Here is a 16,855-nt window from a genome sequence, read left to right as displayed (position 1 = left end):
ATTAAAGAATTGTATGGACTGGCTTCAGTGGAAACAGAATCTGGCCCTTAACATCAGTAAAGCATCAGGCCCAGATTTGTAAAGGTATTTAGGCATTGTACCACTGAATGTTACAAGACTTAAGGCTGAGAGTCACAAAGGGACTTCAGTATTGCAAGGCACAACATTGCAATGTCTACATTTTAGGAACCTTGAAAATCACTGAACCAATAAGGTGATAGGCAAAGCCTGAGTTAGGGATGTAGGCTTCATCTACAAAGAATGGGGAGAGATGGGTGCCTAAGAATGTGATCCAAAAAAGCCAACACACTAGGTGGGGCACAACTTACATTAGTCAATGGGAGATGCTTGTGAGAAAGGTGTGTCCTAAGCCCCATCCCTCTCAGAGAGTTAGGCCTGAAGTACCTACGCTGCTTGGACTATACAGCTGGGAACCCCTATCCTGGAGTCAAGTGGCTGAGGTGCCTAAGCCATTTTTACACAAAATGGAAGAGGATGTGCCCCCTCCCATTTTAACTTTCAACCTACTAATCAGAGCACTCACCCAGGAGGTGGACAACATGAGTTCCATTCCCCCCTATGCCTGATCTGGAGAAATGATTTAAACAAGGATTTCCCACCTCTCAGGACTGCTGGACAATGGGATATTCTGATGTGGGTCTTTCACAATCTCTCCTGTTGAAGTTGTAACCACTGTGCTAAAAGTTATGAGAGAGATATGGCTATGTGAGGCCAACCCAGAAACCTAGTCGGGTTTTGAGTGGGGCCCTGGTATAAGGACTGTGCTGGTGCTTAGGTGTAAAATAGGTATCTGGATGCCTAGAGTGAGGCAGCAGTGCACATGCCCAGAGGCAGAAACTTAGCACCTAGGGAACTCTTACAGCAACATTTTAGATGCTGAGTAAGTTTAGGGGGCTTGGGAGCATCTGAGCAAGGGTTCTATGGATTGCAGTGGTGCCGAAAACTGGGATTTAAGTGTCTAATCTGGGCTTTATGGCTTTAGGCTAAAATGACTTGGACAGCTAACCCCATTTTCAAAAGTGATGTAGGTACTTAGGATCAGATTTTCAACGGTATTTAGGTGTCTAGAAATGCAGACAAGTGCCTAGTGAAATCAGTGGGACTTAGGCACCTGTGCACTTTTGAAAATGTCCCTGACACAAAAATCACCTAAAAAATGTCTGCTTGTTTTTCAAATGCTGTTAATTTTGCATGAGTGAACACAGCATTCTGGTAATATTAGGACTACACATTCTTTCCCACTGTTCCAGGAAATGAATGGTTTTATTAGTTTTATTTATTAGCACTGTTTATGTCTCTAACTAACCTGGGAGGAGGAGCTGAATGAGCATCCAATCAGATTGTTAAATACTGAAGAACAGTTTACTACAGAACACTCCTATAAATTCAGGGGACATCAGAGACAATAAAACACTCCTGGTAGCTTTTATTTCTGGTAACCAAGATCATAAAAAGCAGAAGAGGAGGATGGCAATAACTCATTCTCATGAAAAAAAAATGTTGTCCAGAGAATTGGATAACAAACTTACTGTAAACCATTTTCACACTAAGCTCCAGTGTCATTTCTGGGTTGGCCTCACATAGTACATTCCACAAATATTGATAACCATGCCAATTCAAGTGAAACAAATGACCTGCTAGGAAATTAAAAATAATAAGAAGAAAAATGATAATTTATGGTTCTATTTGAAGGTGCATGCTTATTCCAGAGGAAAAAAATCATATAAAGCTAAATGGATAGAGGGATATGATGTCTTAGCTTTGAGTGATGGTAATTAAGATATTCTGTGCTCAGATCCTATGATGCTCTGGACTGGACTGAGGCCATGATTCAGAAGACACTTACACTTTAAATAGTCTGACTTCACTGGAGCTACTCCCACGCTTAGGCAGGTGCTTAAATACAGTGCTGAACTGTGGTCTTAAGAAACAAAGGAATAATTGACATTGTCTTTTCAAATAAATGACGTGAAAAAACCACCGTTGCCTCTTTAAGAAAAGAAAAGAGGTCAAAATGGGGTCAAATCTGAGTGTAAACCTTGAAGGAACATGCTGCTAAGCAACTGGTAATGGAATTAATTATGCTGAGAATAGTTGCTGGACTAGGAACCATAAAGTCACTTCTTAAAATCTAATCTCAAGACCCACTTCTGCCATGATGTCTATGAGAAGTCAACCAATTAATGACAGCTTGAAAGGCAGATTAAGGAGAGCTGGCACAGAGTTTTTTACTCATATAGCTATATAACATCTGATGGTGTAAAAATGCATGCATTTGACTGTATCTTCCTAGACTGTAAACCCTTCAGGAGCAAGGACTGTGGTTTTACGGCATATAATACTATGGGGCAGTGTCACTCCAACCAGATAGCAGATTGCCCCACCTCAGTTCCCCTTTTTCAACACCACAAAATACACATACTCCATATGTTACAATTAAGGTTTCCCTTCCCTGAGGATGTTTATTGGAACACAACATTAATGTATTAAATTATGCACCTTTACAGCTGGGCTCCACAGTCCCTTCCCAAACCCTTGTCTCCGGGCTTGACATTCGGCCCTCTTCCCCATGGCTCCACAGAGACACCAGTCCTACCAGCTCAGGGCTGGAGGTTCACACACTGGTTTTCTTCTGCTTGTAGTAGTGTTGCCCACTCCTGTGATATCATCATCAGTATTTGGATCTTGACTCAGGATGGAAACCCTTGGCAATGATGTAGAAGCTGCATCCTTGAGACCCACCTCAGGGAAACCCCCTCTGTTTGGCTGCCTTACCTACTTCCCTGCCTCCTGGGGAAGAACAGTGAGTCACAGCTAAGAAATCAGGCAGCCTAAGAAATCTTCCCCATGTCTGTCAGGGTCCCACAGATGTTTTGGAGTAGCTTGGAAAAGAGAGACAACTAAGGGGGAATATGATAGAGGTCTATAAAATCACAACTGGTGTGGAGAAAGTAAATAAGGAAGTGTTATTTACTCCTTCTCATAACACAAGAACTAGGAGTCACCAAATGAAATTAATAGGCATCTGATTTAAAATAAGCAAAAGGAAGTATTTCTTCACACAACACAGTCAACCTGTGGAACTCTTTGCCAGATGATGTTGTGAAGGCCAAGACTATAACAGGGTTCAAAAAAGAACTAGATAAATTCATGGAGGATAGGTCTGTGATGGGCTGAGTTACAGAGACCCCCTTGGGACTGTTACCTGATGTGCTGAGAATATATCTGAGCCTGTTTTCTCTGCCAGTTTGGGCCTCCAGAACCCTGGCTTGTTGAGCCAGACACACAAGCCTGCTGCAACACAGACCCTGGGTCTGAACTATGCCACCAAGCTGCAGATTTATCTGAAAACAGCGTTTTCTCTGCCAGTTTGGGCCTCCAGAACCCTGGCTTGTTGAGCCAGACACACAAGCCTGCTGCAACACAGACCCTGGGTCTGAACTATGCCACCAAGCTGCAGATTTATCTGAAAACAGCTTAAGAAATGCTCCTCCCTCCAGCACCCAGACACCCAGCTCCCACTGAGATCCAAACCCCAAATAAATCTGTTTTACTCTGTATAAAGCTTCTACAAGGTAAACTCATAAATTGTCCACCTAGGCAAATCACATGTCCATGAATGATTCAGCTTTTTGCAGGCCGATGCCATTGTTTACATGTTAGTTTGAATGTTCCCAGGAAAGCTCAGATGTGGACTGGCGTCTGCCAAAGTCCATTGTCAGTTAAGTGTTTCTTGATTGGGCACTTACTCAGAATAGTCCTTTCTCAAGAAGCTGACCAAATGCTTCACTGATGAAACTTAGAATCAAACACATTGAGATACAAGTACATAGCCAATATTCATAACTTCAAATACAAAAATGATCTACACATACAGACAGCATAATCATAACCAGCAAATTACAACCTTTCCATAGACACCTGACTTGACCTCCTTTGTACAGGTGCAACTATAGGACCCTGGTTGCAACAATGATCTATATGGTTACAGTTCATGTCAATAACATCACAAGATCCATCAGTGGCTATTAGCCAAGATGGGCATGGATGGTGTCCCTAACCGCTGTTTGCCAGAAGTTGGGAATGGGTGACAGGGGATGGATCACTTGATGATTTACTTGTTCTACTCATTCCCTCTGAAGCAATTGGCATTGGTCACTGTCAGAAGACAGGATACCGGGCTAGATGGACATTTGGTCTGACCCAGTATTGTCGTTCTTATGTTCCAGAAGAGGGAGCAAAAGGAGCAGAAAGAACAGAGGAAGTCAGGGCAGCTCTGCTCCCTTTCCCTCCTCCCTCACCTCTTGTTCAAAATTGGTCAGTTGTTCTCTGCTCCTTTCTCCTCCCATTTCTGCAACACCTGGGAAGGGTGGGGAGTGGGAGAAGAGCTGCTTCCTTGTCTTGAGACTTAGAGAGGTGGGGGCTGAAGAGCCCCTGGAGCTGCAGGAGGAACACAAGTGTGTTGGGAAGCAAGGGGTAGATGTGAGACTGTGTGCATAATTAATTGATGTGAGGTTGGGCAGATATGGGGTTGGGAGGCACAGAGCTAATGAATTAGCATTTTTGGTTTTGGGGAGCAATTGGGAGCTCTGCACCATCAGGCAGCACTTTCTGCATGTTGGTATCATTTGATCTCAGTAGGGCCTTCTAGCAAGAACTTCTTCAACAGGGGCCAGAATCACCTCGTGTGAGAGTTAGCAACAGAGTAATAGTCGTGTGTGTGTGTGTGTGTGTGTGTGTGTGTGTGTGTGTATAACAGAGTTCAAAAATCAGCAGACAAATAAAAAATTTAACTAAAAATATTAAGTTACATCTCACATTTTAGGGCCAATCTCATGAATTTTTGTGGTTGACGATATTGCCATAATGTCTTCAGGTCTGTGCAGTGAGACACTCTGGAACATTCTCCTCTACTTGTATATCTCAGGTCCCTGCCTGGGTTCCTCCCCAGGGTCCCTCTGGCCTGGCATCTATGCCATTCCCACTCCTGACCAGTGGTGCTGGAACAATTTGTATAGTGGGGGGGGGGCGCTGAGACACATTAAATCAAACTGTAAACTCTGTATATAAGGAAACCACTTCAAGCCAAGGGGTGCAGCAGCACACACTCACATAGCATCTCTCGTTCCAGCACCTATGCTCCTGACTTCTGTAGAGAAACGTACACCAGATTTTTGCCAATCCCTGATTTTGTCTCTGACTGAGGGGCAGGTTCTATTTTTTATTCCTTGCATTGCTCACATGACCAATCACATGATTCCCCTCAGTGTTTCTGGAGCTGTGGCCTTTCCTGGGCAGTCTAGGGAATGGGGGCTGTGCACCTTATCATACGAGCCTTCCTCTTGATTAATAAATAATATTGATATTTAATTAATAATAATGAATTATAATACTCTATTATGTAATAGTTTAATTGCCAAATTAGAGATCATTTCTTCAAATTCATTCAACCATACCCAGGCAAACAACAGCAAACTCCAATATGTTCCAGATGTTATTCTTCTAGGCTACGAGGTTGAGAGTTGTGATCTTCAGAACATTTTCTATTTTAAACTAGAGATGAGTGGAATATTTGACTCACACTTAAAGTACACTCAAAATCAGCTTTGGTTTGATTTCAGTCTGTGTTCAGAACCAGCAGTGATTGTCACAAATTTAATTATTCATACATTTTTAGTGAAAGTTGGATAGAAAATGTTGTTTGTTTTGGATTTCTGTGAACATTTTTTGAAGCTGCTCTTCATGGGTGAATTTGTGTTAGATCTGTGCTCATGTGAGAGCATGCAATATGGTATTTTCCAATATGGGCCTAATCCCACTTCCAGTGAACCAGCAAACTTCAGGCTGTCCTTTGTGGGTTTGCATGGATCCATGAGAGGTGAACTTTGCAAAAAGATTTAACCACAGGCAAATAAGGCTAGATCAAGTCCAAATACTGTTGAACTTCAAGGGCAAAACCATGCAAGAGAGTTTCAATGTGAGAAATTTGCCAGGCCATTTCAAAACAAAAGTGGAAGGGTTCACACAGCTCTACTATGAAAATCTAGAAGCAACAACAATTGGGTTAAAACTTAATTAAGACCTCACGTTTCGTTCATGAACACATAACCAGACTTTACTCCTCTTAAGTGAAGGTTTGGAGGTTGTGTTTACGGAATATTATTAAAGATTCAATCAACATGATGAGCTATTTCATTATAATCAAAAGTCTGCTGAAGACCCTTCAGTTATGGGAGACTACAAGCATGCTAAATGAATTTTACTGGGACAAAAGATGTTCTCTAGCATGAGGGAATCCTGCCAGCTAGCCAACACTATGCAACTTTCTCCTGTCCCCCTCAACATGCCAGGGCAGAAGGGAATATGGCTGGCATGCACATAGGATGACCAGATAGCAAGGGTGAAAAATCAGGATGGAGGTAGAGGATAATTGGCACCTATATAAGACAAAGCCCCAAATATTAGGACTGTCCCTATAAAATTGAGACATCTGGTTACCTTACGTGCACAACACCCCAGTGATCTTCAGTTCAAATAACAGCCATTTAAAAAAACAGTGGATCTTAGAGCAGCCCAACAGTTACACTGGCCAATTAACCTCAGCAATACCAGAGTTTGTGGGAGCACAAAGTTGGCTTAAAGCTATCATTGCCTCCTCTCTCCTCAGGGTGGAGCAAAGCTCTGTCTGTTTCTTTACAAATCTACCATACCAACTGTCCAAACATACTGTTATGAAAAGATGGAATATTACACAGCAATTTAATGCTCTGGTATATATTATGAAACATGGTCAATGCAGCCTGATATAAAGTACGTTGCAACTTTTGCTGATACCCCATTTTTCTTGTACCTCTCTTGTTTGGCATTGCAAATGAATGAAGACTGAGATTTAAAAAGCACAAGGTAATGTTAGATTAAAGTAAAGCACCACTAGTTTTTCAAATGTTTTTTCAATTGATTCACTTTAGCTTTCAGATCCCTTCTTACACCTTCTGAAGGCTGTTTATGATTTTCATCCTTTTTTCTGATTTTAATGAGTTTTGACACAAAGTATTTTTTGCTGGAGACTTGGCAGTCCCAATAAACCTGCTTGTAGCATCACATGACATATTTCACTATACTGTCTGCACTAGGAAATCTAAAAAACCTCCCTACATTTTCTGAAAAGTACATTTCAATAAATTACAGTTTATGAGGGAGAAAAAAAACTTAGGCGTCAACACTCACCAAAAATATAGGTCATACTGCAAGCTGGCTCTTCCAGTTAGAACTGGTGGAATTATCTTCCCTGTAAAGACAGATGTTTTTGTCCTACTTGTGGTATAAACAGATAAAAACAAGCATATCATAGCCAACCCATTACTATGAAGTAGGGAATTTGGTTTCTGTACATATCTATAACGAAAGTGTGAATCATACATATATTCATAGGTTGTTAAAGATTTATCATGTCTCTACTGATGTTGTGTTCTTTGCAGTGATTTCACATTCCCCAGACTGGTTCTCAAGACAGCTGTGCAAAATTCAGAGGTTTTGGTTTGCTGGGAATTGAGGTGCACCTTTTCTTTCTGGTCTCCTGAGTTTCATTCTGAGTTTTGGGTTTGTTCAAAGAAAAGTCAGCCAAAACCTGCAGGATTAGTCTGGTTTCAAAGTGAACCTCTGAAAAAACACTGAACTTTGCATAGTTACTAACTGAAGTTAAAGCTGAGCCCATGTTTGTTCACAATTTGGCCCAGATTGATGCTCACTGGAAAGTCAGCCTAAGTTTCAATTCATTCAGACACCCGGTACTTTTATTGTGCTGCTGAGGTTCCACATTTATTGCACCGCCTAACATAGGTGCTGACACCGGCAGCCCCCCATCAGTGCATCCCGCCCACTGGCAGCCCCGCCGATCAGCATCTCCACCCTGACCCTGGTGCCTCCTGCCTGCCGCAATCAGCTGTTCAATGGCATGCAGAAGGTGCTTGGGGGTAAAGGGGAGGAGCAACAGAGGCAGTGGAATGAGGTGGGGATGGGTGGAGTGGGGGCAGAAAGAGGCGGGGCAGGGTGGGGCCTGGGGCGGAAGTTGGCGTCTATTAGGAAGTCAGCGCCTATGCTACCTAGGTTTCAAGGGACCTGAAGAGAAAAAATTCTTTAATTGCCTCGACAGCAATGTTAGGACCCTGGGTGATATACAAGAGGAATAGGAATGGATCAACCTAGTTGGTATTTTTGAAACCTGGTGGGAAGAGTCACTGGATTGGAATATTAAAATCAATGGTTATAAACTAAAACTATTTAGGAAGGACCAAGTGGGTAAAAGGGCAAGGGGAATAGTACACTGTCAAAGATGGCATTAGCTGGTTTTGAGTCACTGGCAACTTGGAAGCAAATGATCTTGAATATTTATGGACTAATGTTCTAAGGGATAACACATGGGTTACAAGTTGGTTTCCGCCACAGACCACCAAATCACACTAAGAAACAGGATGACTGGCTCCTTCAGCAACAATGTATAATGTGTAGGAAAAAAAGCTGAGATAGTCTGTGGGACATTGATCCGAGAGAAACTAAAGTTAGTGGTTGCTAGGTGCAAGTGATCATAACTTGGTCACATTTGTTGTATGAACACAGGATAAAATCCAAACCAGTAACATATGTACTTGGTACGTTAAAAGGGCCAATTTCAAAGTTTAGAACAATTATGAATCAAGAGAAGAATTTAAACAGGACAATGTGAATAATTGGGAATGGCTTAAGAAAATTTTCATAGTCACAGTTGCCCAGTTGAGAAAGAAGGCTACAGTGGTGAAAAAAACAGCCTGGCTTAGAGGGAAAGTGAAAGTTATAACTGAGTTAAAGAAAATAAAAAGGGCTCTTTAAAGTATATCAAGAATAAAAGGAATCATAACAGTGGTATTAGTACATTACTTGATGAACATGATAGAATTGCCAATTATAAGGCTGAAAAGGAAGAAATGTTCAATTAATATTTCTGTTCTGTGGTTAGCATGAAAACAGATTAACTATTTGTAGCAGATGATGACGATGATGATTACATTCTTTCCATTTCAGCAGTAAGTAGGATGATATTAAACGGCAGCTACTTAAAGTGGGACATTTTAAAATCAGCAGGTCTGGATAACTTGCATTAAAAGTTTTAAAAGAGCCATCCAAGGAGCTATCTGGACTATTAATGTTGATTTTCAATAAGTCCGGACACTGGGGAAGTTCCAGAGGACTGGAAGAAAGTTAACGTTGTGCCTATATTTAAAAAGGGTACATGGGATGACCTAAGTAATTATAGACATTGATATATATAACATTGATTCCAGCCAGAATAATGGAACAGTTGATACAGGACTTGATTAATAAAAAAATAATGGATGATAATATAATTAATACCAATCAAAGTGGGTTTATAGAAGATAGGTCTTGTCAAACTAACTTGATATCATGTTTTGATACAATTACAAGTTTGGTTGAAAAAAAAATACAGCATTGATGTAATAGACTTCTGTAAGGCATTTTACTTGGTGCTACATGATCTCTTAATGTAAACTGATACACAGTAAATGGTTTGAACAGTGGTTAAATTGATAAGTCTCAAAATGTAATTATATGTGGGAAATCATCATCAAGTAGGTGTGTTTCTAGTGGGGTCCTGCAGAGATAAGTTCTTAGCCATGTGCTATTTAACATTTTTATCAATGACTTGGAAAAAAACAAAATCAAACTGATAAACTTTGCAGATGATAAAGATTGGGGACTGGTAAATAATGAAGAGGACAGGTCACTGATAAGAGTGAAATGGCTACAGGAAAGCAATATGCATTTCAGTATGACCTGATGTAGTTATACGTCTCGAAGCAGAGAATATAGGCCATACTACAGCATTGGGAACTCTGTTCTGGGAAGCAGCGGTTCTGAAAAGGACTTGGGATCATTGTGGATAATCAGCCAAACATAAAGCCAGTAAGACACTGGCCTAAAGACACTCTGGCCTACAACCTGTGGGTATATAAATAGGGGAATATCATATAGGAGTAAAATGGTTATATTACTTCTGTGTTTGGCACTGGTGTGACTGCTACTGGAATACAGTGTCCAGTTCTGGTGTCCACACCTCCAGAAGGATATTGATAAATTGGAAGGGGTTCAGGGAAGAGCACAAGAATGATTAACGAATTGGAAAATAAGAAAAGATTAAGGAGGTGACAATCACAATTTATATTTGCTTAAATGGGGAACAAAATTTGGATAATAGAGGGCTCTTCAATCTAGGAGACAAAGGTATTACAAGATCCAATGGCTGAAAGTTGAAGCTAGAGAAATTCAGACTAGAAATAAGTCACAATTTTTTATGAGTGAGGGTAATTAACGATTGGAACAATTTGCTGTGGCTAATTCTGGTAGATTCTCCATCACTGGCAATTTCTAAACCAAGATGTTTTTCTAAAAGATCTGCCTCCGTCACAATAGTTGTAATTGAACTGGAGCCTGTGTTATATAGGAGGTCAGACTAGACAATCACAATGATCTTTTTGGCCTTAAAACCAGTTCATTCAGACACCATACACATTTATTACATGCATAGAGAATAAATAACATGTAATTTACAAAGTTTTGTTGTGAATACTTTCCATGCATTTTTGCTTCCTTTACCTGTTTCCTTTCCTTTCTTCATTGTTTTCCATAGAAACATAACAAAGTTGCTTTATGTGGCCAAGTCTATGGACAATAGCTGACCTGATCATCCTGATTTTTAAACGGTTGGTTTTTTAAGTGGAACCACATTTCTTGACTGAGAGAGCTAGGCAACGATTGTTGACGACCTTTCGGTTTAGCTAGGATGACTCTAATAAGTGTAAACTCAACTCAGATTGCTGCACTCTGTCAACATCCTCTGATGTTCCAGCATAAATAGTGCTAGTTATAGAGATCTAGAGCTGTAGGGAGTTGCCAACATGAAAATAGGAACGATTGGAATATATTCCAGTGCAGTCTCATTGCCATTTTAGGAATGGGAATGCTTCTTATAAATCAGTTGAAACCTTAATCTCCTAGGGAATGTTCCCAAACAATTACAAGTTTTAGAATCAGCAGAGTTAGTACCTGGAGAAGAATGAATAGGAATCCGAACAATAAGAAATAAGACATATTTCCTATGCTCATTAGAGGCACAGCCAAGGGTAGGAGCTAGTGTGGAGCTGCATTGCTCCTGGGAAGGGAGGTACTTGGATATATTCTGCTTTACAGAAGCAGGAGGCTTCTCTGAACTCCTTGGCTACAAGGTTAACCTGCCTGCTACTACACTCCTTTACGGGGTATGCAGCCTTCTCTCCCTGCATCCCAGTCTCACCCCACAGTCTGGTGCATTCTGTTCTGTCCCTCTGCTCCTTGGAGCAATGCTGCCTGGCCCTCAAGGTAAGGACGAAGACTTCCTGTGCCTTTTGACGCACTGAAAAGGGTCATGCAGAATCACTCTAAGAGAAGCTTCAGTGTTACTAGATGTTTCTTATTCTTGTCACAATATAGTGGTTCTTGATATTCTCCCAATTATTCCTAACATACTGTATATAGTAACTGCTTACAATTGTGTGTGTGTAATAAACGAAAGTTTTGCCACTGACTTCAGTTAGAGCAGGATTGGGGTTTAGATACAGGAATAATGTCCTGTGAATTTATATATGATTTTAGCTTTTATATTTATAACATAAGCCTTTCCAAATAAGCCAGGGGTGAGTGGGCATTATGCAGCCTCCTTTTGGCTGAAAGGCAGTGGTGATTCAATAGTAGAGCAGCAATACAATACACCACAATTTAAAATACAAAGTGAAAAGGAATGTTGTAGCCACTTGAAATTGTAGGGAGAATTTAGTAGTCAAAATATATTTTCCCAGACTTTGCCAAAGCACAAAGTTTAAGATCTTTAGCAGAACTGATCCAAACAACAGAAGAAAAGATTTTTTTTTGTGAAAAATTATAAAGGACAGTTTTGTTCTTTTTAATATTGAAAAAATCCAATGCCAATTAAAAAAAATCTAAAAGATTACTGCCAGATCTAATTTATACTCTTGCCAAAAGTGCACTGGTCTCTTTAACAAAGCCAAGTGGTCAGGACCTTAGGGTTGTATCTCATTCAAATGGCAGCCTTTCCAGCAGTTCTGTCAGCTTTAACATCCTGCTGAAGCATTTGACTAAGAGGAAGAGTGCCACCTGCTGGATCACTAGCACTACTTTCTAGGGTCCCCTGGGTGTTTTTTTTTTTTTTAAAGAGGTCTCCCATCCAAGGATTGACAGACCAACTATGCTTAGCTACAAAGCAAATCACAACAATAGCATAGTTTTTGGATTATAGTAGTGCCTACATTATGTTAGGTGCTTTGCAAACATTATCGTGGCACTTAGGTGTCCTAGTCATGAACCAGGACCCCACTGTGCTAGGTGCTGTACAAACACAGAACAAAAACATCGTTGCCTGTCCCCAAAAGCTTACAAACTAAACATATAATAAGATGCAGCCCTTGACCCAAAGATCTTACAATCTAAGACGACAAGAAAACATATGAAAAGTGAAAATGATAAAATATACATCCTTTAATCCCCTCTGCAGAACCCCCCCTGTCTTCAGTGGTCCTCTAACGTCCCATTATTTACTGGCAAATTCTTGTTAGTGTTATGGTAGAAGGAAAGCAGGGCCGGCTCCAGGGTTTTTCCACCCCAAGCAGGGAAAAAAAAAAAGCCGTGATCGCGATCTGCAGCTCTACCACTGCCGCTTCAGTCTTTGGCAGCACTTCGGCAGCTGGTCCTTCGCTGCCCTCACCGTTGGCCACCCCAAGCACCTGCTTGCTGGGCTGGTGCCTGGAGCCGGCCCTGAAGGAGAGGGTAGTTTACAGAGTAGTGTCCTCTCTTCCTTCAAATCCTTCCTCAAGATAGTTTTTCCTGGTTCTCAGAAGTAGCCCACCAGTTCCTATTTTAATCTATACAAAATGTTGGTTGTTTCTCTTGACAGCTAAAAAATACATATCTTCAATGAAGACTACTGAATTAAGTCTTGCAGAGACAAAAAAAAAGAGGACGCAAATCTGAAACGTAAAGTAACTTGGAAAAGAAAGAGGGTAGAAAAATATTTGTCACCTAATTGCCAATGTACTCCTGAGAACATAAGAATGGCCATACAGAGTCAGACCAAAGGTCCATCTTGCCCAGTATCCTGTCTTCCAGCAGTGGCCAATGCCAGGTGCCCCAGAGGGAATGAACAGAACAGGTAATCATTAAGTGATCCATGACCTGTTGCCCATTCTTAGCCTCTGGCAAACAGAGGCTAGAGACACTATCCATGCCCACCCTGGCTAATAGCCACTTATGACCTATCCTCCATAAATTTATCTAGATCTTTTTTGAACTCTGTTATAGTCTTGGCCTTCCCAACATCCTCTGGCAAGGAGTTCTACAGGTTGACTGTACATTGTGGGAAGAAATACTTCCTTTTGTTTGTTTTAAACCTCCTGCCTATTAAGTGCTGAGGGGGCACTTAATGAAGGTGGACAAGGATTTCTGACATTATGTCTTTTAGCTTTGACATCTGTTGTGTTGACAGTATCTTGGTAATAAAAGCAAATTATGGGATCAGTTATAACCTTTGTTTGGAAGAAAGTGCATAATTCCAAGAAGTATAATAATGGAGCATGCTTTAAGAACAGCAGAACTTCAGACCTTTTCATAATATACATCAGCTTGTAAAGCTCTGCCTGTGCATGGAGTCTCTACTTCTGTGCTTCTAGCAAATACAGCCAGTATTTAACCTATAACTATGCCCTTATATCCATCTGTACTTCCCAATACGTGGGCCCAGTTCTGCTCCTCTAGAAACTAATCTTTCCACTGATTTCAGTAAGTTGCTGTGTACCTCATTCTGATCTTCCATACAGTTTCTTTACTAAAGAAAATACACACCTGCAGAGCAGCTGAGATGAGCATTATAGGAGAAATAAATAACCTTTGCTCAGAACCATTAATGACATCAACTGCAAATGGCTTTGACCCCCAAACCATTTGAACAACATAGACATTAAGATTTAAATTTCACTTTCAGAACCTAGACAGAGCAGTGGAGTAGCCATGGGGCTAGAGAGATGTCTGACAATCTGAGAGAGTACTTCAATATATATGCCATGTGAAGGAAGGAAAGCCCAGGCTACAGGCAAGAAAGAAGGATAGCCTTGTGGTTAAGGCATTGAACAGGGACTCAGAAAATCAACTTTCTAGCTCGAACACAGACTTTCTGTGTGAACTTGGGCAAGTCATTTAGGGTTAAATCCTAAATCAATGAAGCCATGGGAGTTTTGCCATTGACTTCAGTGGGGCCGGATTTCACCTCCCCCTGAAAATTGAGATAATAGTACTTCTTCTCTTTCACCCTTTGTCTCTCATATCTTGTAAGCTCTTCAAGGTAGATATGTACAGTGCCTAGCACAATGGGCCCTGGCTTTAGGGACTACTGTAATGCAATAAATAAGTAATAATACAGAAGAAGATGACAGGGGTCACTCCACCCTGAAGTATTTGAGAAATCTGTATTGCCATTGTTTCAGAACATCATATCAGCATTTACAATAAGCTGAAGTGTGGGGGCTGTGGTGTAAGAGTAGTGATACCAAAAAAAAGTCTACATTCTAAGAAACTGGTTGAATTATGTGACTGTCATCAAGACAGAGAAAGCGAAAAGTATGGCTAGAAGTTATTTTTGGGAATCAGTCTTTAACCAATTTCAATATTCTGGTCCATGTGAACTCTGTAGTAATCAAGTCAGCAAAACACAGCACAAACAGTACATCATCCATGGGCTACTAAGCCTTGTTAAAGATTATACATTGATTTTGTACAGAAGAATAAGCAAATGTACTTCGCTGCAGTTGATGCTTATTCCAGGTGGCCAGAAGTGGTACTTGTGACAAATACTTAAGACTACTGAGGCATTGGGGAATGTTTGTTGCACATGGTTTGCCTGAAGAAATCAGTTTGGATAATGGTGTACATTTTTTTCCTGAGGAATTTCAATTTTCCTCAAGAGACAGTAAAACACACTATATCAGCTGCTTATAACCTAGCATCAAATGGCTTAGCAGAACTCTGGGCAAAAACTTAAAAGGGCATTGGATAAAAATGAGGGTAGAACCCTGAAATGTTGTATTACAAACTTTCTTCTATTATACAGGTCAAAACTACAGCTCATCATGCAGAGAACTCCAGCAAACTTATTTCTTAAGTGGTCAGTTACAAATCAAATTATGATTAGGCCAGATGTAGCCAAAGAACTAGATGAAAACCATCACAGATGAAGAAAGCTATAAAATAAGCTTCTGAGGTGTTTATGGCTAGAATGAAAGGTATTGTTTTAAAAATTACAGTGGAAGAAAGATGTGCAGAAAAAGAGTGGTAAGAAAGGTATTGTGACCAGAAAGATACTTGATGGAGGTAAATGAGGAAATAATGGAGAAACATATTGACCTGTTACTAGATAAAGGTTCTCTTTTGTTGCCTCCATTTTAGATGCATGTAATCCATTCTTCCTGTCATTGAAAACAACTACTGATTACAAATGCCAAAGGATGGAGCAACACTCAGTAGTACATTTCATGGTAAACATAAAAAACATGTTATCTGAGCATTGTGAACTATATCAGAGGGTAGCTATGTTAGTCTGGATTTGTAAAAGCAGCAAAGACGAAGTGGGTATTCACCCACGAAAGCTCATGCTCCAAAACTTCTGTTAGTCTATAAGGTGCCACAGGACTCTTTGATGCTTTTGTGAACTATAGTAGCTACATAGTCAGGTCAGAACAAGCTTCTGAGTGTTTGGTCCTAGTTTACAAAGCCTTTACCACATTGGAATCTGACAATTTCAGAACCTTCCTCACCCATCGTGACCCTCTGTGACAGCAATGTGCTGCAGGAATGATACAGCCAGAGGAACTCAGCTTTAGGCTCACATGAACTAGAGGCAAGACATTCTCATCAGCAGGATCCTGTTTATGGAACACCTTACTGGGAGCAATCAGCCTGGGTCCAAACCTGATGGTGTTCAGATCAAAGTATAAGGTGCACCTTTCGATACAGCGTTCACCCAAGAAGCATGCCTGTAAATAAATTATGTCAAATTAAAAATTAAAATTCACACACATAACTTTAACTAGAGCTTTGAGATGTAGGTGATAAAGTATCTAATTGCCTCATTGACATGTAGTTCATGCATCAATCAGAGCAGCTGTGCTAAGCTAAAGTGTTTCAAGGAACTCTCAAATGGATTTAAATGTCCATCAAAGGAGTTTACACCAATTTAACTAAACTGGTTTCATGGCAGGTGGGGCTGCTCTGTACTGCCCTCCTGCATGGCCAACCAAAGCCTGCAGGTACTTCCTGCCTCAATTCACCAGTTGCAGCTGTAAACTTGGCATCAGTCTATACCCAGCAAAGTAACACTAACATTCAAACTTTGGCAATCTGTACCTTTTAATGCACAAACAAAACAAAACAAAACTCAAAGGCAAATGGCTACCTTCAATGCTTGAGGGTGAGGGCAAAGCCTTGCCTTGGGGTTCTGGGCTGTCACTGAGGAACTCCTCCTCTGCCTCAGTACCACCCTGCACTGGCCTGAGAAGAAGCAGGCAAGCCTTCTTAACTGGTCTGCTGGCTCTTGATTGGTCAATATTTCCTCCTGGCCCTTCTAGGCTTCTGGAGGACTGTTTTGTTGGTAACATGGTCTGAGTGGATTTTCTTTCAGCAGGGGATGTCAGGGCATCAATGCCTCAAGCAGGGGGCAAAGGAGACCTGATTTACCCTGTCGCAA

General features: G+C 40.8%; 1 long non-coding RNA gene across 2 annotated transcripts; it reads right to left on the bottom strand.

Moving 5' to 3' along the window:
- Positions 1 to 2,521: 2,521 nt before the first annotated feature.
- LOC120407551 lies at positions 2,522 to 16,652 on the bottom strand. 2 transcript variants are annotated; one of them, XR_005600103.1, is made up of 4 exons: positions 16,565 to 16,652; positions 15,999 to 16,145; positions 7,249 to 7,309; positions 2,522 to 2,811 (listed from the first exon to the last, which is right to left on the bottom strand). It is a non-coding gene; the product is annotated as an uncharacterized LOC120407551 (long non-coding RNA). The 2 variants fall into 2 exon arrangements; XR_005600102.1 differs by lacking the exon at positions 2,522 to 2,811 and adding an exon at positions 5,485 to 6,064.
- Between the last annotated feature and the right edge of the window lie 203 nt (positions 16,653 to 16,855).

Source organism: Mauremys reevesii, linkage group 6 (genome assembly GCF_016161935.1).
Source record: "Mauremys reevesii isolate NIE-2019 linkage group 6, ASM1616193v1, whole genome shotgun sequence".
Taxonomy (NCBI): Eukaryota; Metazoa; Chordata; order Testudines; family Geoemydidae; genus Mauremys; species Mauremys reevesii.
The sequence above is the reverse complement of the archived record's forward strand: the minus strand, read 5'-3'. Positions and strand labels throughout refer to the sequence as shown.